Source organism: Macrotis lagotis, chromosome 3 (assembly GCF_037893015.1).
Source record: "Macrotis lagotis isolate mMagLag1 chromosome 3, bilby.v1.9.chrom.fasta, whole genome shotgun sequence".
In the NCBI taxonomy this organism is placed as follows: domain Eukaryota; kingdom Metazoa; phylum Chordata; class Mammalia; order Peramelemorphia; family Peramelidae; genus Macrotis; species Macrotis lagotis.
In genome coordinates, this window is record NC_133660.1 from 148,286,755 (window position 1) to 148,302,827 (window position 16,073).

A 16,073-nucleotide genomic window follows, 5' to 3' on the forward strand; every position below is an offset into this window, starting at 1 on the left:
AAAAAACTTTCAAGGACCTTATGTTCTTTTATTTAAGGTTATAATGACTATAGTAGAAGTTATAATGATTCTTAGTGCAGCCATGGAGAGGTAGATTGTCCCACCTTTTTATTAGCAATGGTAGAATTTATTTATTTACTTTTCTCATAGATGTATGAGCCACTGTTAGATGAAGAGGGAAGGGAAAGGATAGAATAAAAGAGTAGTAAAAGGGCAAATGACAAGGCAATCTGACTACATAGATCCTGATACTGTATATGGATGGATAAGATGCCTTTAGAGAATAACAAGAGATCAATGATTTTTAAAAAAAAGCATTTCCTGTAGAAGTCTATATTCCACTGGGGGGGGGGGGATACAACATAAACAAGATAACTAGTATTTATATAGCATTTTAATATTTGCAAATAAATATTATATAATTATTTCCTCATAACAGTTTTGGGAAATAGACACTATTATTGATTTCAATTTATGAATAAAAAAGTTCCAGAGAGAGTGAATCCAGAGTCACACAACTTTTCAGTGTCTGAGATAGCATTTGAACTCAGATTTTCCTGATTCCAAATCCAATGCCCTAACTACTGTCTACCTGAATAAAAAAAGAAAGTGCTTCAATTTATAATATAGTCATATAATCTGAATCCGAATCCCATTTTTACCATTAAATATTTAGGTAACCTTAGACAAGTGACTTAAAATTGTTTCTCAGATTCCTCATCTATAAATTATGTGGGATGGAAGAGATGATCACTTATGTAGATTATCACTTAAGCATATATGTGTATATATATGCATGTTTGTGTGCATATGTATATACATAAACTTATATAATCATCACATTAGAATATCAATAACTCTGCCTGAAAATACCAATAACAATTAAAATAATTAAGATGGGTTACTCATCTTGTTTCCCCTTATCTGGAATACCTTTTCCACCATTTCTGCTCCTCTAAAATTTACCACGCATCAAAGACCAAATTAAATGTAAATGTATAATAATTTGCCTAGGGAGAGTCCTGAAAACTCAAGGAATCTTGGAAGACACATCATAAATCAGGAAGAGTTTAAACTAGGTTTAGAATGAAACTAGGGATTCCAAAAGAAAGGGATAAAAAGGAAATGCTTTGGTCAGGGTATGAAGGGGCTACAGGGGTTGGAGCTATGCAAAGACAGAGATATGTGATGATTTTCTGAGTTCCAAAAACAGTAAGTATAGCAATTTGACTGGAAACATAGAATATGAAAAGGGTAGTAATAAGAATAATGAAATAAGACTGTAATTTTAGATTAGGGAAATATGTGAAGGGTTTTAAACACCTGGCTCAGAACTTTGTATTTTATAATTGAAGTAATAGAAAACCAATAATAATCCTTTATTAAGTTACAGAAATGGTCAGATGTATGATTTAAGATTATTTTGCAGCTGTGGAGAAGATGGAGAAAGAAGACACTATAAGTTGAAAGGCCAGTTAATAATGTTTGTGCTTACTTCTTGAAGAATACCACAACATCAGGGAGGTGATACCATGACAAGCACATGAATTGGATTTAAGTGAGGGTTGGTCAGCTAAGTCACTAGCCTCACTTTCTCCTCTAGAGACATCTAGGTCCAGTGGGCAGATATGGATCAGGATGACTGGAGATGGCCCTGGATGCAAGGTAATCAGGGTTAAATGACTTCTGCAAATATATAGTTGAGGAAGGATGAAGACCTGACTCAGGGTGGGGTCCAAGGGATTGGCTTGAATATGTTCTGGAGATAGAATTGATAAAATTTAAAATTTTATTAAAACAAAAAGTTTGATTTACATGATGAGGGAGAAGAAAGAATTGAGAGTGAGTTTGAGGCTACGTTTTAATGCTAGATATTTATAGAAGTGGTGGCTCTCTCAAAAGACATATGGAATTCTGAAAGAAGAATGAATCACAGATTTCCTTTTGAAAATAGGAGCTTGACATGCCTAAGGGACATGTCATGTAATTCAAAACCTAGGCTCAGAGGGAAAAAAAAACAAATAAACAAACATAAATCTAAGGGTAATTTGTTAGTACTGTGAATCAGTGGCAAAGTGGTAATAATTGAACTTGTGACAGTTGACAAGATCAAATAAAAAGAAAATATAGATAGAAGAAACATCTCTAACACCCTTGAATATCATCATTCCTTAAGTTGCCAAGGACAGCAACTGTAGTATTATTTTTCACTGCTCACTCTCCCCATCCACATATCCAATTGATCTGTAAATCTTATTACATCTAACTCTGCAATATCTTTTGCATTTTAAAAGCCCATCACCTATACTAACCTTCTAAGTGATCTTCCTGTCTTAATTTTTGCCTCCCTCCTGTACAACCCCTACACAACTACCAAGTTCTTTCACTAAAGCAAAGTTCTAATCATGTTATTTCCCTACTTAATCAAGTCTGGTAACTCCCTATTATCTCTAAGATTAAAAAAAACTCCCTGGCATTCAAATTCCTTTCTAACTTTGCTTAATCTTTCTTTCCAGTGTTGTTGCACATTTTGTTCCTCCATGAACTTTACAATCCAATCAAACTGATCTTCTTGTACCTCCTGCAGGATATTCCATTTCTTATCTCTCTGTTTTTTGTGTTCTCCTTTCTCACTTCTATCACCTCCACTTACTAGTTTCCTATTAAATATTTATGGAATTCTCAATTACTATCACCCTTCCAATCCTATCCTTCTATTTTTATGTATATTTCATGTCTATGTATACAGATTATAATCTGATTATAATCTCTCAAAGGACTACTGCACTTGGGTATTTATAACTTCAACACTTATCATAGTAGTTGGCATAGATTTGGTACAATCTGGTCCATATTTTTAGAAAGGGTTGTGTACTGGAGTCGTGGAATCTGTTAAGTCTTAACTTTGCAGCCTTTATACATTGGACAAATCACTTAATCTCTTTTGCCTTCACTTTACTCATTTATAAAAAGGGAGCTTGGACAAGATGATCTCTCTTTTTTAAAAATTTGTTTATTTAAAACAAAGGGTAAGAGTGACTTGCTCAAGTTCACACAACTAGGCAATTTCTAAGTGGCTGAATTCAGATTTGAACTTAGTTCCTCCTGACTCCAGGTTTGGTACTCTATCCACTGTGCCACCTAACTGCTCCAACAAGATGATCTCAATGATCTCTCTCATCTATAGAGCTATGATCTCATCATATAGTGGGCACTTAACAAATGTTTATACTCAATATTTAATGTAAAACACTTTGATTTAAGTAAACATCATTGATTCTTATGCTCATTTAATATATACATGCTTGCTTGTATGCCCTTCATATCTAATTATATTACGTATAGTGTGTTTCTTTAATATTGTTTCTTTATAGAGCCATATTTAAGTGGCCAAGATAGAAATAAAATTATGTAACATTCTATTTTTATGAATTTTATCATGTGTAATCACATTTGATCTTCACAAACAACCCTGAGAGTTGCTGTTATTGTTATCCCTCTTTTACAAATGATGGAAATAATGAAGAAAGAGGTGCAGTGAGTTTTCCAGGATCACAGAACTAGTCTGAGACAAGACTTAAACACTCAATTTTATAAAACGTACTAGATCATATAGGGGCATCCTTTTTTAAACTTGGAAGATTTTATCACTTTCTTCTTCTTTTTTTAATTGCTTCAATTAAGGCTAATAATTTTACAAGTGAAGAAACTGAGTCAAAGATATTACTCAAAATCTGACAAAATTTTAGTGGTCAAGCCAAGACTAGAAAGCAACTAGGAACTCTCAGATCAATAGGTTTAATCCATAATAAACTTCTTGGAACACAGATAAGAAAACAGTTTGAGAAACCACAGAGGAGAAGTCCTCCTTGCTATAACCCTGATGAAAAGATGAATATATCAGAGATCCCAATAAATAAATAAGAAATAGCCAAGGAAGATTCCAACTTGGAATTTCATAAATAAGATTAAAATTGTTCTAACAGTCAGAGAAGCTTTTGCTTTATGGAATCTATGAATCTATCTATTCATGCCAAAATTCACACATAGTAGCATTTAATTTGAAAAGATACTATGCTCTTAGGGATTCAATATAAAGAAACTACAGTTGGATGAAAATGTTCATTAAAATAAAGTTTTTTAATAGTCATAAAAATTCTAGATCTCAGGAAAAATATGAGACATAGATTGAAAGATTTTTATTACTTAGAAAAGATCATACTGAATTCATGTTTTCAGGAAAAGATATTTCTACTTATATAAATTAGAAGAAAATAAAATATAATGAAGATTCTGACTACAGATAAAAAGTCATAATTCTGGCAGAGATAATCTGGATTTTTTTTAGGTTTTTGCAAGGCAAATAGGGTTAAGTGGCTTGTCCAAGGCCACAGAGCTAGGTAATTATTAAGTGTCTGAGACTGGATTTGAACCCAGGGACTCTTGACTACAAGGTTGGTGCTTTATCCACTACGCCACCTAGCTGCCCTGAGATAATCTGTTTTATATAAATGGTTAAGTTGTAGAAAATTTAAAAACTCATAAATCATTACTATATAACATTTACTAGGTCAGAGATTGTGTCTATTCACATATGATAGAATCTAACAAACAGAAAATTCCATTGTTCAAATTCCTTCTAGATTGTAACAGAAGATGTATGATGGTACAATCTGACACTATACAGTGGGTGGCAATGACTATTTTGCATTTATATAAATTCATTTATTAATACTTGAATTTTTTCAATATATCAATGAGATTTGATTTTCTGAAAGCTGGTTTAACTTTTGCAAGTCACGTTGACACAAACTAATTTTTTTTTTGTTTTCAATAAATGTTACTGAATTGTCCCCAAATTCAATGAATATTATTGCTTATAACAAATCCTATCTTCCTTCAACAAATGGTCACTCTAGAGAGCAGAGAAGATTCTACAAAAATAGATAAAAAAATCAAGAAATTTGATATTATGACCTTGATCTAGCATTTGATCCTTCATTCTAGTCAACATTTACATATGTACCATTAAAAATTTACCAAGATTTGAACATAAGACAGATGTCTTAATTTGTTCTCCTCACATAAATCATCAGCATTTCTATATATGAACAACAAGCCCAAGTGCAAGAGATAGAAAGAGAAATTCTATTTAAAACAGCTGTAGATAACTTGGAAATCTACCTCCCAAGACAAACCCAGAAATTGTATGAACACAATTATAAGGCGCTTCTCACCCAAGTAAAGAATGATCTAAATAATTGGGAAAATGTCAATTGTTAATGGTTAGGCCAAGATAATATAATAAAAATGACAATTCTATCCAAATTAAATTACTTATTCAGTGCCATACCAATCAAAGTACTAAATAATTATTTTACCAAGCTAGGAAAAATTAGTAATAAAATTCATCTGGAGCAACAAAAGATGAAGAATACCAAAGGAACTGATGAAAAAAATATAAAGGAAGGAGCCTAGCTCAACCTAAAATTATACTATGATGCAGCAGTCATCAAAACTGCCTGGTATTGGTTAAGAAATAGAATAATGGATCTGTGGATTAGAATAGATTCAAAAGAAACTGCGGTAAATGACTACAAAAATCCTTGTTTGACAAATCCAAAGACGTCAGCTTCTGGGGGAATAAGAACTATTTGACAAGAATTGTTGGGGAAACTAGAAAATAGTATGGTAAAAACTAGACATAGAACCAGATTTCACAATCTATACCAAAATAAAATTAAAGTGTGTATGGGATTTAAAAATAAAGAGCGACACCATCGATAAATTAATGGATCAAGAAATACTCTATCCATCTGCTCTATGGAAAGGGGACACACTTATGCCCAAACAAGAAATAGAATGCATTATACACTGCAAAATGAATGATTTGTCTATATTAAATTAAAAGGTTTTGCAACAATAAAATCAATGCTGCCAAAATTAGAAGGAAAGCACAAAGCTGGGAAACAATCTTCACAACTAGGAGTTCTGATAAAGGTCTCATTTTTAAAATATATAGACAACTGCATCAAATATATAAGATTGCAAGTCATTCCCCAAATGATAAGTGGTCAAAAACTTTGAATAGATAGTTATCAAATGAAAGAATTAAAACCATATATAATCATATGAAAAATAATCCAAATCAATTTTGATCAGAGAAATACAAATTAAAATAACTATGTGATATGATGTCACACCTATAAGATTGGATAAGAAGACAAAAAGGGAAAATGATCAAAGTTGGAGAAGTCTTTGGAGGATCAGGACATTGATGCATTGCTGGTAGAGTTGTGAACAGATCCAACCTTTCTGGAGAGCAATATTTAACTATGCCCAAAGAGCAATAAAACTTTTTATACCTTATGACCCAGCAATACTAATACTAGGTCTATAACCAGAAGAAATCATACAAAACCTGGGAAAGGTGCCACATGTTCCAAAATATTTATAGCAACTCTTTTTTTTGTGACAATTGAGGAATGGTTAAAAAAACTATGGTGAATGAATACTTTGCAATACTGTTGTTCTATAAGTAACTATAAAAGGTCAAACTCTAGAGAAGCATGAAATGATTTATGTGATCTGATGCTGATTGGAGGGAACAGAACCAGGAGAACAATATACACATTAACAAAAACATTGTGAGATTATCAACCCTGATGGATGCAGATCCTCTCAACAGTTCAGAGAACTAGGATAACCCTATTAGACTGACTATGGACAACATCCCCATCCAGAGTAAGAAAAACAAAATAAAACAAAACACAATCCTTTTGAATCTGATGAACAATACATTTATTTTTTAAAATATGTCTTATGTATTTTTTTTCCTTAATCCTAATTCCTCATACCTAAAATGGCTAACCTGTCAACATGCTCATCACAAATGTGTAAATACAATATTAACTTGACTGTTCGCTGTTGAAAGGAGGGAGTTGGGAAGGGAGGGTGAAGGGAAATTTTGTAACTTAGAAATACACATATGTGTATGGATGAATGTTAAAAAATAAAGTTTTGTAGTGAGTATTTAGAAAAGTAAAACGTCAATTAAAAATGTTCTTCTTAATCAAAAATCAAATACTCAGAAATTGGAATTGCCAAAATAGCCTATAAAAATTATCCTCTAAGTATATCTGTTAACCTTGATAAATAAAGCAATAAGCCCGCTTTCTTTAGACTATCACTCATATTTCAAGGCTATAGAGTAAAGATATTACCAACAATAACCCATGTACATATGAAATAAAGTGAAATAATGGGTAATTAGTATGGCTATAATGTCTAGAAATCTGGTGTTCAATTTTCTCCTCTGATGTATCCTGACAGTATGGCTCTAGGCAAGTCATTTAATCCCTAATTGCCTTAAAATTTTATCTAAGAATACAAATTTCCAGTCTTTGATAGAGAGATTCTCCTCCCAAAGAGCACACTATGTCAATAAATACTATGAATCTGAATCAAATTTATACATAAGAAGTTGCATAAATATATATCATTAAAGAATTAGATGATCAGAGATAGTGGAATGCTGGTCAATGAGCAAAGAAAAAGCATAAAAGATAAATACTCTCGTCTTTCATTATCATGTAGTTAGATAACAGATTTACTGATAGTTAAATAAATATGTAACATATGCATATATATATATATACATACATACATACACACATACATACACATATACATATACACACACATAGGTATCCTCCAATCCTATAATCTTATTTTGGTATTTTAAAATACTCAGATTATATTTCAGTTATGGAGAATTTATAGGAAGAGGTGATCTATTCAAGTATTTACTTGTAAGAAATAGTAGAAGCAAAATGATGTAGTTGGTAGAGGACTAATCTTGGACTATAGAACAGGTAGGATTCAGGTCTTGACTCTGACACATACTAAGTAGCTATAGTCATCATTTAAGAGCTCAGTGCTCCTGGCAACCCTCAAAGAATATAAAGCATGCATAGTTTTGTTGACATGGAATGGGGGTTAAAAATTTCTAATGTGTAGGTTCTATACAAATGAAATCTCAGGAGGTTAGCATACCCACATCAGAAACATAAACATCTGATAGAGACACTTTTGACACTTGATTCTTTCATTTTGTTATGCTAAAATGTTTAACCATCTTTCTTTACTGAAATGATGGAAGTAATTTAAAATGGACCATATGCATGTTTTCTCTTAGTTAATCATATTTATAGATTTGTTACTTTTACTGATTTTTGATTAATATAAGTATTTCTATAAAAGTCTACTTTTCTTTATCATACTCACATTATTTCTATTCATAAACATGCAGTTAAGACGTAAATATTATATCCATACATTTACATGATTGTTCCATATGCCTAACATTTACTACCTTCACAATTTCTTTTAGAATCTATATTTTCTTTTAAGATTAGCTTGAGTTTATTTTCTTTATGAAAATTATACTATTACTAGAGGAGCTAGAAATTAACTTATATTCATTTTGTTTCTATTTTGTAAAGATATGTCAAGATTATTGAATGTAACTTCTTTATGGGCAGCAACTTTTGAGTATTTTTGTATCTGAATTGCACCTAGTAGCCATTTAATAAACATTGGCTCATTCATGGATTCACAAATGAAACCCAAGCTATGGTAATAAACACATAAACAAAATACTTGAGTTTTTTTTCCCATCTACAAAATGACTTTCCTCTTCATTTCTTACAATTTGGGCAAGTCTAATAGAAACACTTTTGATTCTGTCATTTGTTATGTTAAAATTTTTAACCATTTTTCTTTACTTAAATGATGGCAGAGTATAGAGTCTCCTCCCATATGTATGTTTTCTCTTAGTTTATCTTATCTGATTTACTTCTTTTACTGATTTTTGATTAATATGAGTATCATTATAAAAGTCTACTTTTCTATAATATTAGACTCATGTTAAGTTTCTTATCATTGATTTGGAAATTTCATATCTTTTCAATGATTTTTCTTACTGTCTCATTTGTTTTCCTAATCTGAAATATTGAAAAACCATCATGTGGAAGAGAGATTAGATTTGTTCTACTTGTCCCTAGAGAGTAGAACTTGCACTGCTGGATTTCAATAAGAATATCCAATAAGTTATAGACAGACAGATTGTAGTTCCTTAAAAGGAGCAATAGTGGTAGCAGGGCATGGTGGTTAGAGGGCTAACATTGGAATTAGCATAACTGCTCAAAATCTCTTGTGATCCTGATAATTCACTACATTTTTATGTGTCTTATAATAGTTCATTACCCTTCAGCCTAGACTGTTGACCTATCTCCATGGTATTCTCTCCACCTTACTATAGAAATCTCTTTGCCCTGAAAATTCAGTCTACTCTTGGATCTCTCACATTGAAAATACTCTTCAAGCATCAGCCCTGGAGTCAGGAGTACCTGAGTTCAAATCTGGCCTCAGACATTTAATAATTACCTAGCTGTGTGGCCTTGGGCAAGCCACTTAACCACATTTGCCTTCCAAAATAAAAAACCTAAAAAAAAATACTCTTCATTACTGAGGTCTTAAATTCCATTTGATTAGTTTTTTTCCCAGAATTTCTCCTTTTAGGAAAAAGTCTAGGCCAAAGATGTCTCCAACTTTGTCATCAGAGTGCACTCTTTGCTCATCTTCATGGGAATTTCTCACATGACACCTTCATTCTCAGTCCCACCTCCCTTTTAGTTCCCTTTTCTGTGGGATTGTCTCTTCCCCGCCCCCTTACTTCACCTAGAATAGTGACTGGCACATAGTAAGAACTTAATAAATACTTTTTAACTAAGTGACTAAATATACTAAATCTTAAACATATGTATTATATATTTCTGAAAGGAGTTTCTCTAAGCTTAAGAAATCATAGATTCTTCCTCTATTTACACAATGAAGGAACTCATTAAACATGAAGCATGTTTTCTTGATAACAGTGTTTCCCATCTATGGGATATTTATATAAGAGATCATATTATATTACCACTGAGATCTCTTTTAATTCTTAGATCATGTGATTCTATTTCAAAGTTCTTGATTTTTTAAAATGAGATTTTACCTCACTCAACAAAATTGACAAAGAAATAAAAGAAACATTTGCAGCTAGACTGAAAACATTTTAAAACATATTATTGATGGAGAATTGCTGTTAGTCCCCTAAAAAGGCTTTGCCATAGAAAAAAAGAATTAAATTGAAATTTGGTTCCAAAATGAAAATTGATGCATATTATCCAAAAGCCTGAAAGGTAGATTGAAGCCTGTATCTGTCAGGTCTAGTACAGTGAGACCTTTGGTTCAAACAAATGCTGACATGCTAAGTGGCTTCCCTCTGGACCACTGAAAAGTCAGGCTATACACAAGATGACAATACTCACCAGTGACTGCTTCCAGTAGCACCAGCCACCTTCCATGCCTCAAAATAGCTTTGATGTGTCACTTAACCTACTCTCCTTTAACAATTTTTTGACCTGAAGGATGAAGAATAGAGGCAGTTTTAAAAAAATAAATCAAAATACGGTGACTGGCCATGGGGATGTCTTTCCTGATTCCAAAACATTAAAGCTATTTTGTCTGTCATTGAATAAGTATAAAACAGTTTGAATGTACCAGTCTTTTCCTTTCCCATCCTTCTCAGCCTCCAGTTTGGATAGTCAGTAGGGGGAAATCCTTGAAAATCAAAGGAGTCTTATGCAAGGAATAAATTAGTGGTAATTGTTTTTGTAATGTTGCTTGGGGAAAATAATACTAAAAATGAATATCAAAAATCTCTTTTGCTGCAATACAATAATATGAGAGTGTTCTATCATAAAAGCCTAAAGCACAGAAACAACATTAGGTAACTGTAATATGTAGAATCATTATTATATGTATAAGGGATAAAAAATTAAGTAGTACCATTAAGATGATGGGTTAAAAAAGGTGAATTTCTCTTCATACTTGATTGTCTTAATTGATAAAGGAGAAATCCCTTCAAGAATATCAAACTGGGTGTATAATGTCTGAATGTGCATTTGCATGGTTAATTTTATGCTTTATAATCTGCATGAAACCTACTAATGAGTTGTTTCATTGTATTCTTAAAATGAAGGAAGCTGAAGAAGTATGGGAAGATCACAGGAAAGGACTTTGAGGGCCTTATAGTTCAATTTATCATTTGCCTTTTTTTCAGAAGGAATTGGAGACCCAGAGAGCATCAGTGCCTTACTTGACATCATATAAGTTAAAGTTGGAAACAGAAATATTCTGCATAACATTGTCTTTATTATGCAAGTCAAATAAGGTCTCTTCATCTAAACCATATACAGGGATGAAGATAATAAGTAATTTTGCATTAATTCTCTTTTCTCATGTTTATATATCATCATAATAAATGCTTCCTTATGTCCAACCAAAATATTTCTTGCTTTCATTAAAGTATAATTCTTTTCTTTATTTTTATCAAGTATATCAAGAATAATAAGAAATACTTGTTAATACTCTCCTCACTAAAACTTTCTCAATGTGTTTGACTAAATTAACTTTTTATTTCAAAATGGTATATCTCAATTTCTGTAAATTTTCCTGGTGGGAAATGCATTCTATAACATCAACCATTGTTGTTATTATTGTTTCCTTCAACCTCTGCAATTGTCCCAGGATCCATTTAAAATCGCAGAAATCTAATTAAATATATTGCTAAAAATAGTATTAGAGTCAGGAAGTATTTCTTTTTTGACTGCTTAATGTCCTATTCTTACTAACTTATATCTTATTAATATATCTTAGTATAATTCTGACTTCTAAAATAAGGGTGAAATTGCTCACTTTTAGATAGTAAACTTATCATTTGCAGTGAAAGTAATAAGGCCTTGTAAAACTTCATTTTGCATTTTTTTAGGTTTTTGCAAGGCAAGTGGGGTTAAATGGCTTGCCCAAGGCCACACAGCTAGGTAATTATTAAGTGTCTGAGACTGGATTTGAACCCAGGTACTCCTGACTCCAAGGCTGCTGCTTTATCCACTATGCCACCTAGCCGCCCCCATTCTGCATTTTCAATAAAAATTTTAATAGTACCTGTTTTTACATAGATCTACAAATTTTATTGAAAGATTTAATTCTTTCTAATGCTCTAGTGATGAGAAAATGGAATATATATTTGTCAACAAGAATGATGTTCACATTATCCCTAAAGTAATTTTAGTGGGCATGGTATAATCAAATGAAAAGAAGTACTACCTGACCCTGACAAATAAAATGAGAGATGGAAAGATTCAGTTGACCTACTTTATCATGGACCCTAAAGGCATCTTTATATCCTGTGATATAGTCACAGGATTGATTAAAATATATAGTTATGAAAAAGACAAGTAAAATATTTGCCACATTTATTCTCCTGACTTAGGAAAAAGGTATACAATCCACCCTTTCTAAATAAATCAAAACAGAAAGCAACCCAATACAGTTTTCAGTTTTTTAACCAATTTCAGAAAAATCAAATGTCATAAAGAGAATTAATGGAAACATATATAGATACACATCTTACATATCTGCCCGCATACATTCGCTTGAATATTTAAAATTCAGTACCTAGAATAAATTGTAATATTTTGTATTTGTTTTATATTATACTTTTCAAAGCAGTTTTCACACTCATAATTCTATTTATAATAACACTAGGAAGTATGTTGAGTTGGTGTTATCCCTATTTTGCCAATGAATAATGTGAGATTTAAATAAGATAGCTAATCATATATGTGTGTGTGTGTGTGTGTGTGTGTGTGTGTGTGTGTGTGTGTGTAGTAAGAAAATGAGGACCTAAACACAGACCTTCTAATTGTTGTTGTACTAGTTATACCATATTGTTTTGGAGTTAGAGAGAAATAGATAAAAATATTATTTGATGCCTTTTTCTATATATACACACATGCATACATACATATATACCCATACATTGTCATATGCAGGTATATAGGCATGTATATGTGCATATGTATTATAATTAGAGCTACAATTTGATATTTTAAACTTCATAAATCTACGATCAGCCACCTGTGAGAAGTATGATATTAAATATGACTGAATGATATTTTATTAAATGAAACTTCCATCCCCAAAGACAATGAAAAAAACATAGGAAAAAAGGCAATTCTGCTAAAATGCCTGTTTTTTAAAAATCATATGTAGATGTACTTTATAGATATAAATATATAATTGAATGAATATGACATCAACATGTTAATGTCAGAGCTTACATGGAAAGTGGAGTGAGGAGAAGAGATGAAGAATTAGATTTAGTGAGGACTGGATAGAATTAGAGTGAGCATTTGGATAGATATGCTCTAATTCAGCAAACAGTTTTGAAAGTTTTACTACATATAGGGTACATGCGTTGGGCAATGTGTGTTGGGCATGAGGAATAAAGAGAAAAGATAAAAATAATGTCACCCCTTTCCTCAGAGAGCTTGTACTTTAATTGGTGGAATAAGCCCAATACATTAGGGTGCAACGAGGAAGGAAATAGCAACCCGGATATGGTACTAAAGGAATATTTGAAAAATGAGAGATTATTTTTTTTCTTGGAAGAAAGATATCAGGGAAGATTACATATAGTAGTTAGCAGCCAACTAAATCATGAATTGGGATAAAGAATCTATCAGGAAAAAAAGATAGGGAGGGAATATATTTCAGATGGGGAAATGCAGCTTCTCTGAATTCAGAGAGGCAAGTGATGCAAAATTGAATTTGGGAATAGCTTACAGTATAGTTTGACTGGAAATATAAACTTGTCAGATGGTAAAAGGCCTTAAATACTAAAATAAAAACTCTGCATCCAAGAAAATACGTAGTGGCTCGTGGTGCCAGTTGAGATGGAGGCTTCGGAAATAGTCCTAAATTGTGACTGCTGAAGGTCAGAGATAGGTGAGTCTGAGGTAGTAAAGTTGAGCAATATAAGTACACAAGATGTGTAAACCTGCACCAGAGATCTCTTCATGTTGCTTCTTCTACTTCTCATTTCCAGAATTTGACTTGTTCACTTACCAATGAGTCAATAAACATTTATTAAATCACTGGTACATAGCAGACACTGGGTTAAGTGATGAGGATGCAAAGAAAACCAATTATAGTTTGTGCTTTCATGATAGCTCTTCATTCTAATTGGGGAAATAGCACATAAACATCTATGTACAACTAAGATACAGAATAATTTTCAGGTAATAAAGAGAATGTATGTAATTTCAATAAGAAAGATTGGGAAATTGTACAAAGTAAGCTTTTAGGTAGAATTTGAAGAGGAGAAAGGAATTGATCAAGAAAAAAAGTGAAAATAACCATCATCTAGAAATCAACTGTCTTATGTGAAGAAAAAGCAGGAAGCTCAATATTTTTGTATTAAAGAATATTTGGGATACAAATAAAGTAAAAGAAGTCTAGAAAGATAGGGAAGAAGGCAATTGGATACATTACATGTATCCAAATTAGGATACATTACATTTGAATCTGGAAATAAAAGGAGCCACTAGAGCTTATTGAATAGAAGGGTGACATGGAAAGATTTGAGTTTTAGGAATATCACTTTAATATCTAAGTGGAAGATTGATTTAGAGTTGTGAAAGATCTAAGTCAAGAAGACTAGCCAGTAGGAAATAAGAGTCCAGATATAATGTGATGAGAGTTTGCACCAGAATAATGGCCATGTCAACAAAGGTAAAAGTGGCAGGCTTTGGCAAAGATTAAGAATTAGAAAGTCAAAATGACAAACCTAAATGACTTGGGAAGATTGTGGTTATTTGAACAGTATAAAGAAGTGTAGAAAAGAGTTGCTTTCTCTCTCTCTCTCTCTCTCTCTCTCTCTCTCTCTCTCTCTCTCTCTCTTTCTTTTTTTTGAAGGTGGTGGGAATAACTAGTTTTGTACACATTGAGTATAAGATTTCTATAGAAAATTTAAAATTCTAATAGATATTTGGAGATTAAAAAACTAGAGGCTTGGAGAGAAGCTAGAATGCATAATGAGAAGTGAGAGAGCATAGAAGAGAAAATGGGTAGCATGGAACATTCTCTTTTACCTGTACTAGTAAACTAAAAGAATGACTGAGTGTGCAGTCTATGCTGAAAATGATTCCAGGAAGATTATGCCAAAAAAAGAAAGCTGGATGATAGAAGAAGCTGGAAGGGAAAAGATTTGAAATGAAGTATATTGTCTACCTTAAGGTAAAGTGGAGGAGTAATTGTCTTGAGAAATGAAAAAGATGAGCATCTTGGAGGTTAGTGTTTTTTAGGGATTATTTATATCTCTGATAAGGTTGTCTGGCATGAGGAGGGCATGGGAGAGCAAAGGAAGACTGAACCAGCCTCATGGATCTCATCGTAAAAAGAAGGGAAGTGTCCTGAAGGTTTATACACATCTGCCAGAATTTTGATTGGGTGGTAGATATAGATTGAATGAATCTCAAAAGAGAAGAGATTACTGAATATGTAGTGATCTTGGAAGCAGGCAGTTTGTTAATCATTGATGAATGGATCCAAATAGGTTATCTGCATTAAGGGTGACCCTTACTGGTTTCCTACTGTGAAATCCTCTCTTGGTGAAGGCTCTTTGCTATCATTTGTACTTATGGAAAAAGAATACAGACTTTTCCCTTTTCCACTGCCTCGAGGTCTGAAAACAGTAAACAACCTTTATAGATTTTTTTTTTAGAGTGTTATTACTGTGACCTACAGGGAAGCATGCAGAGAGCTGAAACAACAAATAAAGAGAAAACTTAGAAGTTTAAGGAATCTTTAACAGTCAATCCTGGTCTAATTTATTGGGAACATGGCCTTGATCTTCCTGAGAAATCCCCCTCCTTTTTCTCTTATTTCCAAATTATAATTTCAGATTCAGTTAACTTAATTGTATTTTTTTTTCTTTAGTTTTTTTGCAAGGCAATTGGGGTTAAGTGGGTTTCCCAAGACCACACAGCTAGGTAATTATTAAGTGTCTGAGTCTGGATTTGAACTCAGGTACTCCTGACTCCAGGGCCGGTGCTCTATCCACTGAGCCACCTAGATTCCCCAATTTTGTATTTTTTGAATATTACACAAAACTCTAGGTTCCT